Source organism: Balaenoptera borealis (genome assembly GCF_965194805.1).
Source record: "Balaenoptera borealis genome assembly, chromosome: 4".
Lineage (NCBI taxonomy): Eukaryota > Metazoa > Chordata > Mammalia > Artiodactyla > Balaenopteridae > Balaenoptera > Balaenoptera borealis.
Genome location: NC_138861.1, coordinates 4902471 through 4919368, shown reverse-complemented (window position 1 = coordinate 4919368; position 16898 = coordinate 4902471). Strand labels below are relative to the sequence as shown.

Here is a 16898-nt window from a genome sequence, read left to right as displayed (position 1 = left end):
ATAATTCTTGGTTTATTCTCTAGCGACAACTTGGTCATGTTGACTTAGCTAATGTGCATTTAACAAAGCCAAACACAAATTTTTCTCACAATTTTTTTATAATGTCTTATATTTGCAAAAATATTTCAGACTAAATGATTACTTATAAGAAGACATATAAACATGTTTTCATCATCCCTTATACAAAATCAAAGAATTTGAGGTAAGAGATTATGCAATTGGGTATCTTGTGTGCCAGTAAACTACTGAAAAAATAAATTAATTGGCACCAAACTGGGCATCACAAATGCATAGGCATCTTGATTGTTCCACTTTAGATTTGATCCCCTTTTAAAATGATAGTGAGCCACAACAAATATATTTATATGGCAATATAATTTAAGCAAATGTTAGCTATGTAAATTGTATATATGTAAAATGCAAAAAGACTGTATTTTTTTTTTTTGTAAATTTCTTCAAAAGTGAACAAGTTACTTTTGAAAACCCAACCTTGTCTGTACTACTCATGTGAAGCAAATGTAATTAAAATAGTTCTAAGAACGCCAAAGAAATATGCATTTATGATGATGATCATTGATGATGTATATTAAACCCATTGTATGTTTCCCCAAAACTCATTTTATGAGCCTCAGATTGTTTGATTTGGGTTTTAGTAAATAGAGGGTAAGAAAATACAGCAAAGATTTTGCAAAATGGGTGAGGTTGGAGAGGCAACCATGAGGTGTGCTGAGCATTTTGGAAATTTCCTTGAATGTGATAGGGACTCATTAAGGAATTTTAAGTGAAAGAGAAACATCTGTGTTCTAGAAAGTGAACTCTGGCTGCAGGGTTAACATACAACCTCAATTTCTACATAAATCGGGGACTACATCTCCCAGCACACCGGCCACAGCCTCCAGAGCCAGGCCAGATTCCTTGAGTCAGAGCCGTACAGTAAACATCCAAAGGAGAAGAAAGTCAGAGGTGGTAGAATTAGTAAATGGGGATTCTAAAACAGCTGTTATAATATTCATAAAGATTTAAAGTAAACTGTGAAGAAAGTAAGGGATAACATGGAAGACATTTTTAAAAAGAAACAAATAGAGCTTTAAGAACTTGGAGATGATAGAGAGAGAGAGAGAGAGAGAGAGAGATACGAATGATATTGCGTATATATATATATGTGTGTGTGTGTGTGTGTGTGTGTGTGTGTGTGTGTATTCACTGAATTGACTTAACAGATTCAATGCAGAAAAAAAGATTAATGAAAATTAGAACATAGCAATAGAAATTATCCAAATAGAAGTTGAGAAAGAAAAGAGAGTGAAAAAAATGAACAAGTCCTCATTAGCCTGTGGAATAACATGATATGGTCTAGCACGTACATTTAGAGTCCCAGAAGTCAAGAGAGAAAAAGGGCAGGAGAATATGAGTGAGCTAATGAAAGCCAATGCAGACAGTCTAGGCTAGGGACAGTGTAGGCAATGGGGGTAGACAGGCTGTCGTGTTAATGTACATAGCACTGTGCCTGCCAGCGATGAAGCTGGTGCAAATTGACCCTGTGGTCAAGTTAACAATTAAAGTCTGTTTAATCATATGAAAGATATTTATTAAACATTTACTTTTGCCATAAGCTTGTCTAGGTGCTAGGTAGTGACTTGAACTCCAAGTGCATTCTAGGTGGGTTTTTAGAATGGATTATACCAAGAAAAGCATGAGGGCAAGGAAACTCTTGAGGGGGCGTCTAATTATGTCCAGTAGTGAGAGAAGAAGAGGGCCTGAATTCGTCCACTGGCACAGTCAGCAAGAGGGTGGGTCTAAAAGGCTTTGTTAGGGACTTCCATGGTTGTCCAGTGGTTAAGGCTCTGTGCTTCCAATGCAGGGGGCACGGTTTCCACCCCTGGTCAGGAAACGAAGATCCCACATGCCTTGCGGCCAAAAAATTTAAAAATAAACAAATAAGTAAAAGGTTTTATTAAAGTAGAATAGAATTTTCCCACCCTTACTGAATAAGGGTGAGGAATAATTCATATTAGATTTGAAATTTTAAAATATCAAGAAAAGAAGAAAAAATTGTAGAGAAAGAAGATGTGTGCTAATGCATATATGTAAACAACTCAAAGCACTGACAAGAAGTTAGAAATATCAAGAAAATACATGGTAGGGCTAAACCTCGTGAGGTCAGTATTGTAAATTTAGATTTGGGAGTGATTGAAAATGTATTTATTATCTTTCTTAATGCCTAAACTGTGCTGGATACTTAGAATTTTTTTTAGCCAAAAAAGTTTTAATTTAATTAATAAATATGATTTGTGCACCAGTGTTTGGAGAAGACTTTAATATTTCCCATAGTGAGTAAAAAGGAGAGGCAACCCTAGATACTTGGAAAGACTTACAGGATAGACTTGGAAGACTGAAGCCATCAACTCATGAGAAGGTCCTGAGAGAGTGATTGTAGGGTACAATTTTTGTAGAAGACACTTTGCATATTACCAAAAAATTAAATGATCACGGGCAGCAGCCTTTGTTAAGGAGATTGGATGTGCAGACACAACAGACTGGTTATTTATTGAGGAAAAGGTGACACTGTCTATTTAATTAGGTCACAAAGCAGTAAGAATACACTGACCTGAGATAATTTCTCACCATAAACTTAAAATACAGTCAACATGAATATTTCCAAATGTTAATGATTTTAGTGTATCATGTAGCAGTATATGACCATAAAGCATGCAGTGCTGAAAATAGTGTAATCATCTAATATTAAAAGCATTGATTACATCTGTGACTCTATTTCTGTTTTGTAAATAAGTTCATTTGTACCATTTTTTTAGATTCCACATATAAGTGATACCATATGATATTTGTCTTTCTCTCTCTGACTTACTTCACTCAGTATGACAGTCTCTAGGTCCATCCACACCTCTGCAAATGGCACAATTTCTTTCCTTTTTATGGCTGAGCAATATTCCATTGTATATATGTACCATATCTTCTTTATCCATTCCTCTGTAGATGGAAATTTAGGTTGCTTCCATGTCCTGGCTATTGTAAATAGTGTTGCAATGAACATTCGGGTACATGTATCTTTTCGAATTATGGTTTTCTCTGGTTACATGCCCAGGAGTGGGATTGCTGGATCATATGGTAGCTCTATTTTTAGTTTTTTTAAGGAACCTCCATACTGTTCTCCATAGTGGCTGTAACAAACTTATGGTTACCAAGGGGGAAAAGGAGGGGGATAAATTTTGAGTTTTGGATTGACATATACACACTACTATATGTAAAATAGATAACTAATAAGGACCTACTGTATAGCACAGGGAACTCTACTCAGTACTCTGTAATGACCCATATGGGAATAGAAGCTAAAAAAGGGTGGATATATGTATATATATTTATAACTGATTCACTTTGCTGTACAGCAGAAACTAACACAACATTGTAAATCAACTATATTCCAATAAAATTAATTTAAAAATTAAAAAATAAAAATAAAAACAAATTTTAAAAAGCATTAATTAGGAGGAAGTATGCAATGGTGGCAAAGCCTATAGAACTGTTAACATTTCAAAGCATTAAGTAGCGCTGCAGTTTTTAAAATATGTGGCTCGGGCAGACTTTCCACTGCACAGCGTTGGATGGTGTGTCTGATCTGGGCAGTGTTGTTAACTGCTGCCAAGGTTAATCCATCCAGATCAATCTTGGGTATCTAGAGGTTGTTTCAGACTGTTTATAAAAATAGGACAGTCAAAATCAGCAGTGTTTTATGTCAGTTGCCTTGAGGACTTTTGTTTTATGTTGATATATAGAGCAATTTCATATTTTTTCAATGTATTTTATTTCAATGTGAGTAAATAGTAAGCATTTCAAAATATTTGTTTGTCTTTCTAAAAGACTCTGATTGTTTTCTATAATGGTGGAATAATTATGCCAGTAATGAAACTATTGTATTCAACTCAATACCTCTCACTTTCTGAATCAGTCATTGCTGATTTTATGGATAGATATAGATAGATAGACAAGAACACACACATTCACACACATATACATAGTGTTTCGCATATATGTATGCAATTTATAAATGTTTGACAGAAGAGATAAATAACTTTTTTAATCAAAATCATAAAATTTCCATCAAAAAGTCTTCAGTCAGGAATTCAAGAGCTTTATATTGATTATGTTCTCTTATTAGATATAGAAGACTTGAAAATAATATAGGTATTTTTATAGTTAGTAAATATATACTGGTGAATGTTTTCATCAGTAGCTGTATCTGTGTACAATTCATTATTCATTTATCTGACAATTATTAGTTGCAGGATATGTCACCAGTCTCTAGGAATGTGATCAATTTCTCTTCTAAACCAAATTGTGACTTTCAAATAACTACTGCTTAATTTAGTTTTAGTACAAAATTGTTGATGTTTTGTTTTAAAAGATGTCATCTAAATGCAAAAATGAAAAAAAGCTACCAATTCATATCAGCAATTATTTAAGAAGAATGTTAATCCATTCTAAACTCATTCCTGGGACTTATAATTATAGAGCAACTTGTGAGAAAGGAAGAGAGTAAAACCAAGGGATGGAATGTAGCAATCCATAGGTATTGATTCAGTAGAAAATATTTAGGTTCTGTGTGGTATTTTTAGAATCTGACTGATACCTCTATGATCCTCTTTATCATTGTTCAGTGAATTAAAAAACAAGAAGAAAATAGTGGCAGTGGCTAGTGTGTGTACAGAGGGAAAATATATATATTTCTACAAAATAAATTAATACACAATCTCCTTAGACATATTTATTTTCCAATATCCAACAACCCTATTCAGATTTCTTCTCACATATTTCCTATACAGTTGCAACCTAGCTAGAAATTTTTTTTCTCTTCCCCGGATTTTTCCAGAGACATTCAAATTCTCCTCTTTATGATGCAGAATATCTCAGCCTGAGCCCATGTCTTACTTTTAAGTGTTCTTATCCCACTTCAAACAAAAGTGCTTCCATTTTCCAGGATCCATCCTCCAATGGGTGCTGTTTTAAAGTCTGCCTTTGTGTCTTTAAGAATACTCATGGTTCTACTTAAGCTAATTTCTTACAGTTACATTGCTCTCTCAAAGAGGAATTTGGGGCAATATACTTTTACCATAGTATACAGATTGAGTCATAAAAGGAGATGACTGAACGAACAAGATCAAACAAAATGCAGAATAAGAAATAGAAATAAACTATGTAGGGTAAAATAAGAAGTTGAACTTTTGGAATAAAGTTCTTATGTTGGTATATAAAGGAAGAACAATTTAAGTTGATAATAGAAAACAGGTGATTTTTTAAAAAAAATTTGAGTACTATAAATATTTTGCTGAAAGATTGAAATCCAGTGTGATAAACATCAACAGCACCTTAGCAAGCATGACAGCTACAAAATACAAGAAGTAAATTTAGAATAGAAATGTGGTGATGGGTCACAGATTGTGTCAAAGGTGAAAGGGAGTAGGATTAGACAAAAAAGAAGACTATTGAAGCAAACCAAATATGAGGTGATTGGATTTCAGATCAAGTAGGAATAATGGGGATAAAGAGGAAGTGAATTTGAAGACTTAGGAGAATCAAATTGGGTACCATACTAAGACACATGTTGGATTTATGTTTACACATAAAAATTAGAACATTAGAAAACATTTAAATTTGCATACATGCTAACTCTGAAAGCAGTCAGGGGCAAACAAACAAAAATATCTTGTACTAAACAGTAAATTCAGAAATCAGGTTTCACAAGGCTGAAAACAAGCTGAATCTCATGAAAATATATATATATATTATTGTATAGACTCATTCTTACACTCTATTTGTGAATTAGGGAATTTTTCTATGACTTTTCAGAAAATGAAATATATCTTTATTATATATATTTAGAATGTATGACTCTAATCCTGAATTAGTTTTAAGTTTGATAGTGGGTTTTGTAAACTATATATTCTGAGTGCTCTCCAAAATGAAACAGCCATGCTCCAAAATCTTAGACAGGCGCGCTATTTGTGGGAAGGAAACTATAAGAATTTCTACCTATATATATTCTTAATTTGCTTTTTTTAATATTTATTTTTGTATATATTTAATATATATATATATATATAGGTCCATGAGCACACATATTTATAAATAAATATATTTATGTATAATAAATATATATACATTTATTTGTGTAAGTATGTATACACATTACATCTTAACTCTTTTTTGCACAATGAAAAATAGCTGGGATCCACCATTAGTTCATAAGTGATGAGCTAACCATGCCTGAAGATACCCACAGACAAACATTAAACTATGTTAAATCATACATATGTATATATATATATACTCATTTCTCTTTACGACATTGTTGTACAGAGGAGAAACAGTGTCTAAAAGCCCCTCCCAGTCCGGCCACAACAATACTCTGCTACTTTAAAGAAGAGGAAGTTCCTTATCTCCTACTGAAGGAGAATATGTGTGCACAGACCAAGGTTGTTGGATTAAAAGGTCCTAGAGACTGTCATACAGAGTGAAGTAAGTCAGAAAAAGGAAAACAAATATGGTATATTAATGCATATATGTGGAGTCTGAAAAAAGTGATATAGATGATCTTATTTACAAAGCAGAAATAGAGACACAGACATAGAGAAAAAACATGGATACCAAAGGGGAAAGGGGGTGGTGGGATGAATTGGGAGATTGGGATTGACGTTTTACAGTATTGATACTATGTATAAAATAGGCAACTAATTAGAACCTATTGTATAGCACAGGGAACTCTACTCAATTCTCTGTGGTGACCTAAATGGGAAGGAAATCCAAAGAAGAGGGGATATATGTATACATATAGCCGATTCACTTTGCTGTACAGCAGAAACTAACACAACATCGTAAAGCAACTATACTCCAATAAAAATTAAAAAGAAAAGAAAAAGGGTCCTCAGAGAGCCTGTCACCTAAAGAAGTCATCCCTTAAGTAAGTCCTCAGGAACACTCATTGGCTACCACTCTCCTAGGACTAGAATGAAAACTGCTCAGAGACCCCACACCATCCATATTGCACTGGTTTCCTGCCTTTCCTCAAGAGACCACCATGATGGACTTCAAGAGCCTCTTACACCCCTTACACAATTAGAAAACCACACACCATAGATGCCTCATCACTCACCTTGCACACAATTAGAAACCCAAGCCTCCAGGTCCACTTCACATCATACACATCCATTAATCTGCCATAATTCCCTATACTTGCACAACCTCAAAAACCATCATATGATATATTTTACTGACAACGTCTATAATCAGTAAATTCTCTCAAATTTTCAAACTATTTCTGCATGTCATCTACCTCTTTATAACAGAAACTCAGTGATATCCTGACAACACTGCTATCTCTAAAGCCCTCTCAAATGAGCATATTTTTGTTTAATTACCACTTAGTTTAGGACTCAGAGATAGGTGAAAACAAAACAAAATGAAACAAAACAAAACACTACTCTCTCAACATGTCCCCTATCATTCTAGTTCAGTTTCTTTTCTACCAATATTTTGACCTTATTGAAAACTCCAATTCATTTTTTTTCTGTGAACTGCTCTTTCTCCAGCCCATGTCTTCACTTCATTTCCTACTCAACTTAGATTCAGTGCTCCATAATTATAACAACACCCTTGCGAGACTTTTAACTCCCTTTCCCCTTCTCCATCTGTTTTACCTGATACCTAATTAAACTCAATTTTCTGTCTTCTCCATGACTGCACACATCAGAACTGATTTATCTCACCTAAAATTCAAGGCTTCAAATTTCAAATAAACACTTTATACTACTCAAAAATCTGACTATATTTTTACATTTTCTTTCATTTCCTCCTATCTCAAATCTCTATTGCTCATTTTCTATATCCTTTTTACTTTTCATTTTCCCTATTCTTTCTTCATTCTCAGCTAATTATCTTGACACAGACTTCATTGAGAACACAGAAAGAATCTGAATGGACTAATTTCCTCTTTTCAAGAGCAAATACGATTCTCTGCCTGCCATCTTTCTATCATGGTTGAAATATCCTTGCTAGAAATCTTTCCCTTCTTGTTTTTCAAAAAGTTCTTCCTACTCTCTCTTACACTATCAGTTTCTCTATTTCAGCTGGCTCATCAAGATGGTTGTTGATCCCTAATTTATGTCTGAATTCTCTGAACCTCCAACTTCTTACTCAACATGGCTGTGTAGACTTCCTTACAGTGGTCTCAAATTTAACATGTCAAAAATGTCTTCATTCCTGATCTTGACACTCCCATCTCATTCTCTTCTAAACTTCCACAGCTAAATACAGATCATAACTTCCCATCAGTTGCTCAAGTCAAAAGTTGAAGCACTGTCTTTGACTACCACTTTCCCCTCACCCAAGTAACTCGGTAACTCTTAGTCTTCTCTGTCTTCGAAATCTGTCTTAATGCCCAGTGTCTCCACTTTGCACTGGCTCTACTATCATTGTGCTAATCACCATAATTCCTTCTTGGACTAATTAATTAGCCTCTGATGTGTCTCTACAGACTCACATTTTGCCCTTAAGTACTATTCTGTGTACAGTTGCATAAAATTCTTCAGTGTCTTCCACTGGCACTTGACATAAGCTCTAAACTTTCTTCTAGCTAAAGCAGCTCTACATTATCTGCCTTCACAAGGCCTGAAAGATGATATCACCCTATAATTCTCTTTCTCTTGCTTCTGTGGTTTAGTTACACCACCATTCTTTTGGTTCCTTGAATGTATGGGGCACATTCTTATTTTAGAGTCTTTGCTTAATATTGTTCTAATAGAATATTGTTCTATTCGATCTTCCCATGAATAGTTCTAATTTGGAGTATGTGTGTCACCCTTTCGGGTGGACATTTTTTAACCGTTCAGCCTAATGGGTCCACATTGCCATTGTACCGTATCACCCTGATTTTCTTTCTATATAGCACTTGAACATCTGGTCTAATTTCTTGTGTAGGCATTTATGTAGTTATTGAATTATAAGCTGTCTCCCTCGATGGCATGTAACTTCTCTTTTCAGTGTTACAATCCCAGTTCCCAGAATAGGGTTTGACACATTGTAGGGTCTTAATAAACATTTGTTGAAAGAATAATTTGTGAGCTATGCATTGATTTTAATATTATCAAGAAGGGATCAGGGAACCGGCTCTGGGCCTTCCGGACGCCGGGTTCCCCCATTTTCTTCTGCTGGGTCAGCAATGGCGGCCGTGAAGACCCTGAATCCCAAGGCTGAGGTGGCCCGAGCCCAGGCGGCGTTGGCGGTCAACATCAGCGCGGCCCGGGGGCTGCAGGATGTGCTGAGGACCAACTTGGGGCCTAAGGGCACCATGAAGATGCTTGTTTCTGGTGCTGGAGACATCAAGCTCACTAAAGATGGAAATGTGCTGCTTCATGAAATGCAAATTCAACACCCAACAGCCTCCTTAATAGCCAAAGTAGCAACAGCCCAGGATGACATAACTGGTGATGGTACCACTTCCAATGTCCTAATTATTGGAGAGCTCCTGAAGCAGGCGGATCTCTACATTTCTGAAGGTCTTCATCCCAGAATAATTACAGAAGGGTTTGAAGCTGCAAAGGAAAAGGCACTTCAGTTTTTGGAACAAGTCAAAGTAAGCAAAGAGATGGACAGGGAAACACTTATAGATGTGGCCAGAACATCTCTACGTACTAAAGTTCATGCTGAACTTGCTGATGTCTTAACAGAGGCTGTAGTGGACTCCATTTTAGCCATTAAAAAACAAGATGAACCTATTGACCTCTTCATGGTTGAGATCATGAAGATGAAACATAAATCTGAAACCGATACAAGCTTGATCAGAGGTCTTGTTTTGGACCATGGGGCACGGCATCCTGATATGAAAAAGAGAGTAGAAGATGCGTACATCCTCACATGCAACGTGTCATTAGAATATGAAAAAACAGAAGTGAATTCTGGCTTTTTTTACAAGAGTGCAGAGGAGAGAGAGAAACTAGTGAAAGCTGAAAGAAAATTCATTGAAGACAGAGTTAAAAAAATAATAGACCTGAAAAAGAAAGTCTGTGGTGATTCAGATAAAGGATTTGTTGTTATTAATCAAAAGGGAATTGACCCCTTTTCCTTAGATGCTCTTGCAAAAGAAGGCATAGTAGCTCTGCGCAGAGCTAAAAGGAGAAATATGGAAAGGCTGACTCTTGCTTGTGGTGGGGTAGCCCTAAATTCTCTTGATGACCTAAATCCTGATTGTTTGGGACATGCAGGACTTGTCTATGAATATACATTGGGAGAAGAGAAGTTCACCTTCATTGAGAACTGTAACAATCCTCGCTCGGTCACATTATTGATCAAAGGACCAAATAAGCACACACTTACTCAGATCAAAGATGCAATAAGAGATGGCTTGAGGGCTGTTAAAAATGCTATTGATGATGGCTGTGTAGTTCCCGGTGCTGGTGCAGTGGAAGTGGCAATGGCAGAAGCCCTGATTAAATACAAGCCCAGTGTAAAGGGCAGGGCCCAACTTGGAGTTCAAGCATTTGCTGATGCATTGCTCATTATTCCCAAGGTTCTTGCTCAGAACTCTGGTTTTGACCTTCAGGAAACACTAGTTAAAGTTAAAGCAGAACATTCAGAATCAGGTCAACTTGTGGGTGTAGACTTGAACACAGGTGAGCCAATGGTAGCAGCAGAAGTAGGCGTATGGGATAACTACTGTGTAAAGAAACAGCTTCTTCATTCCTGCACTGTGATTGCCACCAACATTCTCCTGGTTGATGAGATCATGAGAGCTGGAATGTCTTCTCCAAAAGGTTGAATTGAAGCTTCCCTTGTATCATCTGAATCATGAAGATTCTACAGAGTGATCCTAAGAATACAGCTATGGAATTTTTGTCCAAGCTTCAAATGATTTTCAAAGGATTTTCTTTTCCCATATAAAAAAAGGAGAGAACACTGGCATCTGTTCAGATTCTGAAGTTCTGAAATTATAATTACAGTATTTTTTAAATTGCACTGTAGTGTACACATACAGGCCATACTTACCAATAAACAGGATGTTTTGCTTTAGCTTCAGTGATATAAAAATACATGTTAGATTAGCATATATTATCTACCGTATTAAATATTCCTTGAAAAACATTTTAATGGTTTAATAATTCTTCTAATGAATGTATTTTAATTTATCTCTAATAGTTCCCTGTCATTAAGCATTTAAGTTTTCAATTTTTATGCTAGTTATAAATAAGACGTAAGTAACTTAAGGTTTTGAAAGCATTCCTGCTTCCTTAGTATAAAGCCTTTTAAGCAGGGGTCCCCCACAACCCCTGGGCGGAGGACCAGTACTGTTCAGCGGCCTGTTAGGAACCAGGCCGCACGACAGGTGAGCAAGCAAGCAAAGCTTCATTTGCTGCTCCCCATTGCTTGCATGACTGCCTGAACCATCCCCCGCCCCCCTCGAAAAACTGTCTTCCTCGAAACCGGTCCTGGTGCCAAAAAAGTTGGGGACGGCTGTTTCTGAGTAAAAAAAACTATTGGATAAATTGGACTTTTCATGCTTTTGAAGTAGCTTTGCTACACTGCTTCCCAGAAATGTTACGTTGTAGTGAGTAGAAAGATGGAACTAGAGCTGCAAGTCTAAAGTGGCAAAATAGGAAAGGCAGAGGTTAAATACATGGCTGAAGGTGTGGTGACTGAGGACCAGGGGAGGTAAGAGATTTTCAGGCAAGACGGTATTTTTGCACCTCGGAACCTTGCTTAGGCTGATATCCCTCCCAAACCCCCTCGTGTCCTATTTTTCTCACCCAATTTACTGTTCTCTTCTACATGTTGCCACAAGATACATATATTGTGGAAATATATTTGAAGACCTTGAAAGGGAAGTTGTGTGTTGCTAAGCTTTGCGTTTTGAGGACTTCGCAGTTGCCTACAGTGAGCGTACAATAAATTGGAAGTTGAAACCTTTTCTGTGATCTTGCGATGGTACTCCAGGGCACAAAAGGGAAGGAAATCAGTCCGTCCAAATGTTCACAAGCTAAAGAAGGGGCTTCTGGAATGGCAGGGTCTCTCGACCCCACTGAGAAAATTGCCTTCTCTTAATTACTTGGCCCTGCAACACTGGAGCTTCTACCCCAGGACTAATTTCTAGATGGGGCCGCGTAGAGGAGCAGTGCGCACGCGTACGCAGGGCACGGCCGCCGACGTGATGCGCGCGGGGCGCGTGCGCAGCAGACCCGCACGGTGGCGCGTCTCCTCGTGGGGCTTCCGGGGTCGTGTTCTCGGCACGGCCACCTCGCTGTCGCCGCTGCTGACTCTGCTGTCGCTCCTCTCTGGCCCGTGGCTCGAACTAGGTCAGTGTGCTGGCCTGCCCGACTGTCCCTGGCGCCATTCGTCCCTGGAGGCAGGAGAAAAGGGGTGGGGCGCTCGGCCCCGGCGGGGAAAGAGTCGATGGCCGGTCTGCCCGCCTCCTGCGCGATCTTGCAGCCGCCGGAGGTGCCTCCCAGAGGCGGCCAACTTGGCGAGGTGTATCTCACTTCTTTTTTACTTTTAACTTATTATTCTGGAATCTTTTGAGCATAAAAAAAGAATAAAACGATCCTCTCCCGTCCACCACGTACCCATTGCCTAGTTTAAACGGTTGCCAATTTATGGCTTTAATCTTGCGTCTTTGGGACCCTTCCCTCTTTCTCCTTCCCCTGGGAAATTCATTTTGGAGTGAATCGAGGCATGATACAATTTTATTCCTCAATATTTAACTTGAATAGCCAAAAAAACAAGAAGTCACGAAAAAAAAAGTATCACTTTCCCACCTAAAAAATTAACCGTATTCCTTAACACCATTAAACATCCAGTTAGTGTTCAAGTTCACCTACTGTAAATGTTTTAAAATTATAGTTTATTTGTTGAATTAGTGTCAAAATAAAATTCATATATTGCTTAAAAAAAAAAAAAAAAAAGAAGGGATCAGTAACTCTCAGAGTAACAAAGATCTACTTGGTTCTCATTTATGATAATAGACTGAGGTTTGAGTATAAATCTTGCTTTGGAATCTCATAGCTAACACTTCTGAAGTCTAAAAAGCACTTTGTCACTCAGAGTGATGAGGACACTTAGGTATGTGTTTAGCATCCTGACAGTAGTGAACTGCCTTCAACAATGTTCAGGGGAATAGAAGAAAAATTAACAACAGCTTAGCAATTTTTGTATTGTACCTTCTAAAATTCTGCTACACTACAGAAAATAATAAACATTATGCATAGGGTCTAAAGGGATAATACGTTGTTGCTCACACGGAATGCAATGTTTCTTCTCTCTTTTTATTCTATAAGTTAGCAGAGCCCTCTTTCGATACTATTGCACTGGAAAGGCAGTATGTAATTAAATGAAAGCAGGTAAACGTGTACACTATCATCCCACTTACCATATGGATTTTGCACGTTTCCCACACACTGTTCTTATCTGTACAAATTTCCAATAGTGAAAGTAAGAAAATTTTTGAATGAAAAGTTACTAGGCAAGAACAAAATTTAATCTTATTTCACCACCATCCTGTCAATATTTTAGGCTATTTTAAAAGTAATTTTCTCACCTAGTATGTGACAGTGGTGAATATCCTGTTAGAGGCCAGATTTCTACCATGTGTGTATGCTCACAGAATTGAACACTGTGTTGAGTTTTTATTTTTGTTTTTAACAATAGGCTAATGGAGCAAACAGCAGACTGTGTTCCTGTCCATGTTATTTCCCATTCATAGGAGTCTTAGAATATTGCTTTTGTAACATCATGTATACAATATATGGATATAGAATATGTACCTGACAAGAGGGCCAGCTAGAGGAGTAAACAAAAGGGGTTTCCCTGGATGGGTCAGGAAAGCTGTCAGTTCTTCTCTGAGCAGTCCTTTATGGATTGGGGCAGGGGAAAGTTTTCAGAAGATAATGAAAGAGAGTATAGAGGGATAAGTATTATGTGGGAAAGAGATAAATAGAATTCTAGGCATTTTTTTTGGAATATGGGGAAAGAGCCCAGTAAAAGTGTGTGGAAATATAAGCCAATAATTTAAGAGGTATAGGTTCACGTTTGTCTTTGTTATAAATAGGCTATGAAATAACCACCTTGGGACTCTGTCTATATGATTAACACACAGCCATTAGCTTATAAGTCATATACTTCAGAGGGAGAAAAGGTTTAGAACAAAAACAAAATTTCAGATTATCTATGTAACTTTTCTCCTGCAATATGAGGCCTCTGCTACCTAAGATTGAATGTCTACTCTGATGAACGGGGGTGGAGAAGCCAGGAATTGTTCAAACCACAGTCAGGGGTTTCAACTTGTCTATCAGCTATTGTCATATTTTCCACCGGTAGTTTCAACAACTTAAGAGAGATTAGAAGATGCAAAACGTCTTCAACAGGGTCTAAAGAAAAACAATGGGAAAGTAAGCCTACTCTTCTTTCTGGAGGACAGCATCACCATGTTCCCTTTTATGCGAGCTGAAAACCTGGACTACCTTTAATATATTCAGCAATGGCTCATACGAATTCATTATGCAGCTCAGGGCACTCTGCATAGATATTCATTTCTCTTTCTCTTGCCTTATCTCTTCCACAGGCTGCTTTTTCTGAGTGTGTAGTCGGTGCTTTGGACTTCTCTTCTTTTTGTCAAATACGTTTCATTTTATGCATGCTGACTCCAGCAATAGAGAACTTCTGGAATTGGCAAAGCAGCTCTATAAACAGATACTCAAGCAAAAATTGTCAGTTTACCACACGGAGATCTAAACGAGAAGGACTGAGAAAGATCATTTTCTCAATATGAATCTATATGTACATATTTTTTATGGAATAACTTAGACTCTCCCTGATTTGAAAGAAAAGAATATTTTATTTCTCAACTAATTTTCTACATTTTGTAAGAGATAGTAGATTTACTAAATCCAAGCCATATCACATAAGCAGGGTAAATCTAGATTATTTAAAATGAAATCAAATTATTTTAGCTTAACATTTTCTCCAATTATGTTAATACATGCTTTTTCACTTGATTTTAATTAGTTAATAAGAATAGTACAAACCTACTCACTCTTTTAATTGTAAAAAGATTTCTCTGAGATTTTATAAATAGTTCTTTATCCTTATTAAATCAGACGCAGGCTTAAAAGCAGCTCATGGGAGCTATAAGATTATAAAGTAATCATTGGTATTCTTAGAACACATTCAGCGCTGTCAAAAAAGTCTTTCTGAAAGGACTTTTCTAATGAAATCATTAGCATTACATAAAGTATTAGAATTACATGAGCTACAACAGGAATTATAATGAGATTACTGGTTTGGACCTTTGGTCTAGAATAGACTCAAACAACTGTTAGCTCTCGATCAATTCTGTAGTCTTTCTCAACCTCAGAGTTCTCATTTGAAGGAGAAAGATCCAAATGCCAATTTGTAATAAGCAGCAGCAAGTCCTGCTGCCCTGAATCAGGAAATAGATGTGTAGTGCAGCCAGAAATAAAATATATAGCCTAGAAATGGATGGGCGATATGTGATACTTTGTAAGCATTATCAAACTGGGTCATGGGACTGGACCAGTAAGCAATTATAAACCTCAGATGTTAAGACTGAGTTAGATAGTCTGACATGGGTCCCACCCTAATCTGGACATAAATGGAAAAGAAAACAGCAAGTGGTGACATTTCTGAGCTCATCTGTCTCAGCAGGTGTCTCTCTGCATCTTAGCTGCTGAGACCATGGAATTTCAGAAGCATCTCCTGGAGAGATGAGGAGGCCTGCATTTCTATCTTTATGTACATTTGATCATCTGTGCTTCTTTTTCATTGCTTCCTAGCTGAGGTCAAAAGCAAAAAAAAATAAATAAATAAATAAATAAAAGTAATTTCATCCAAGCTCTAAATATATCTTTCTATATTAGACTTCATTTAATAAATAACTTAAATTTTCTCTCGAATATCACATGTACACAGAAACCAAGTCTTTGACCATTTTTAACTGAGGTGTTCTCACTTTTATTAGTTTCCAAGTTTAATTTTCCATGGCTGGAGAGAGATAGAGAGAAAGAAAGAGAGAGAAAATTGTCTTCAGCACCATAGGCTGGATATTTTGGAGATAATTTTCATGCCTAACATGAAAATCCATTCCAATTTTTTGCAAGAGGTGGAAACACAACTCAAATTTTACTTTCTCTTGAAAACTTTTTGATTATCCCAGTTTTATTTAGTACTATATTTTAAAAAATATGGTAAGCTTTAAGAACACTGACTTTTGGGTGTATATGAAGTAAAATTCTAGTGATACACTTGGAGGTTTTAGATCTATTAATATGCTGGTCACTATTCCAACACCTTTAATATGCTTGTCACTATTCTAACACCTAAAACCAGAATGGAGACATAAACAAAAATATTAATTGGATTTGTGGATGTTGCTGACCATTGAATATTAAAAATTTGAAAAGGGAAGAAAAGGAATCCAAACCAACACAAATAAACATAACAGAAAAAGTAAAATGCTCAAAATAAGTTAAAATAATTACACTCTTTTACATATAGCTGTCCAGATTTTCTAGCACCACTTATTGAAGAGACTGTCTTTCCTCCATTGTATAGTCTTGCCACCTTTGTCATAGATTAATTGACCATAGGTTCGTGGGATTATTTCTGGACTTTCTATCCTGTTCCATTGGTCTATGTTTCTGTTTTTGTGCCAGCACCATACTGTTTTGATGATGTAGTTTTGTAATACAGTCTGAAGTCAGGGAACCTGATCCTTCCAGCTCCATTTTTCTTTCTCAAGATTGTTTTGGCTATTTAGGGTCTTTTGTGTTTCCATACAAATTGTAAATTTTTTAATTCTAATTCTGTGAAAAATGCTATTGGTA

The 16898-nt window shown here is 36.6% G+C and overlaps 1 long non-coding RNA gene and 1 pseudogene across 2 annotated transcripts in view; one reads left to right on the top strand and one right to left on the bottom strand.

The window, feature by feature from the left end:
* Positions 1 to 16898, bottom strand: part of LOC309628619 — a 238162-nt gene that overhangs the window by 20700 nt on the left and 200564 nt on the right. The window lies entirely within an intron of this gene.
* LOC309628555 (T-complex protein 1 subunit zeta pseudogene) lies at positions 9158 to 11076 on the top strand (annotated as a pseudogene). The gene has a single exon. The product of its transcript is annotated as a T-complex protein 1 subunit zeta pseudogene (transcript).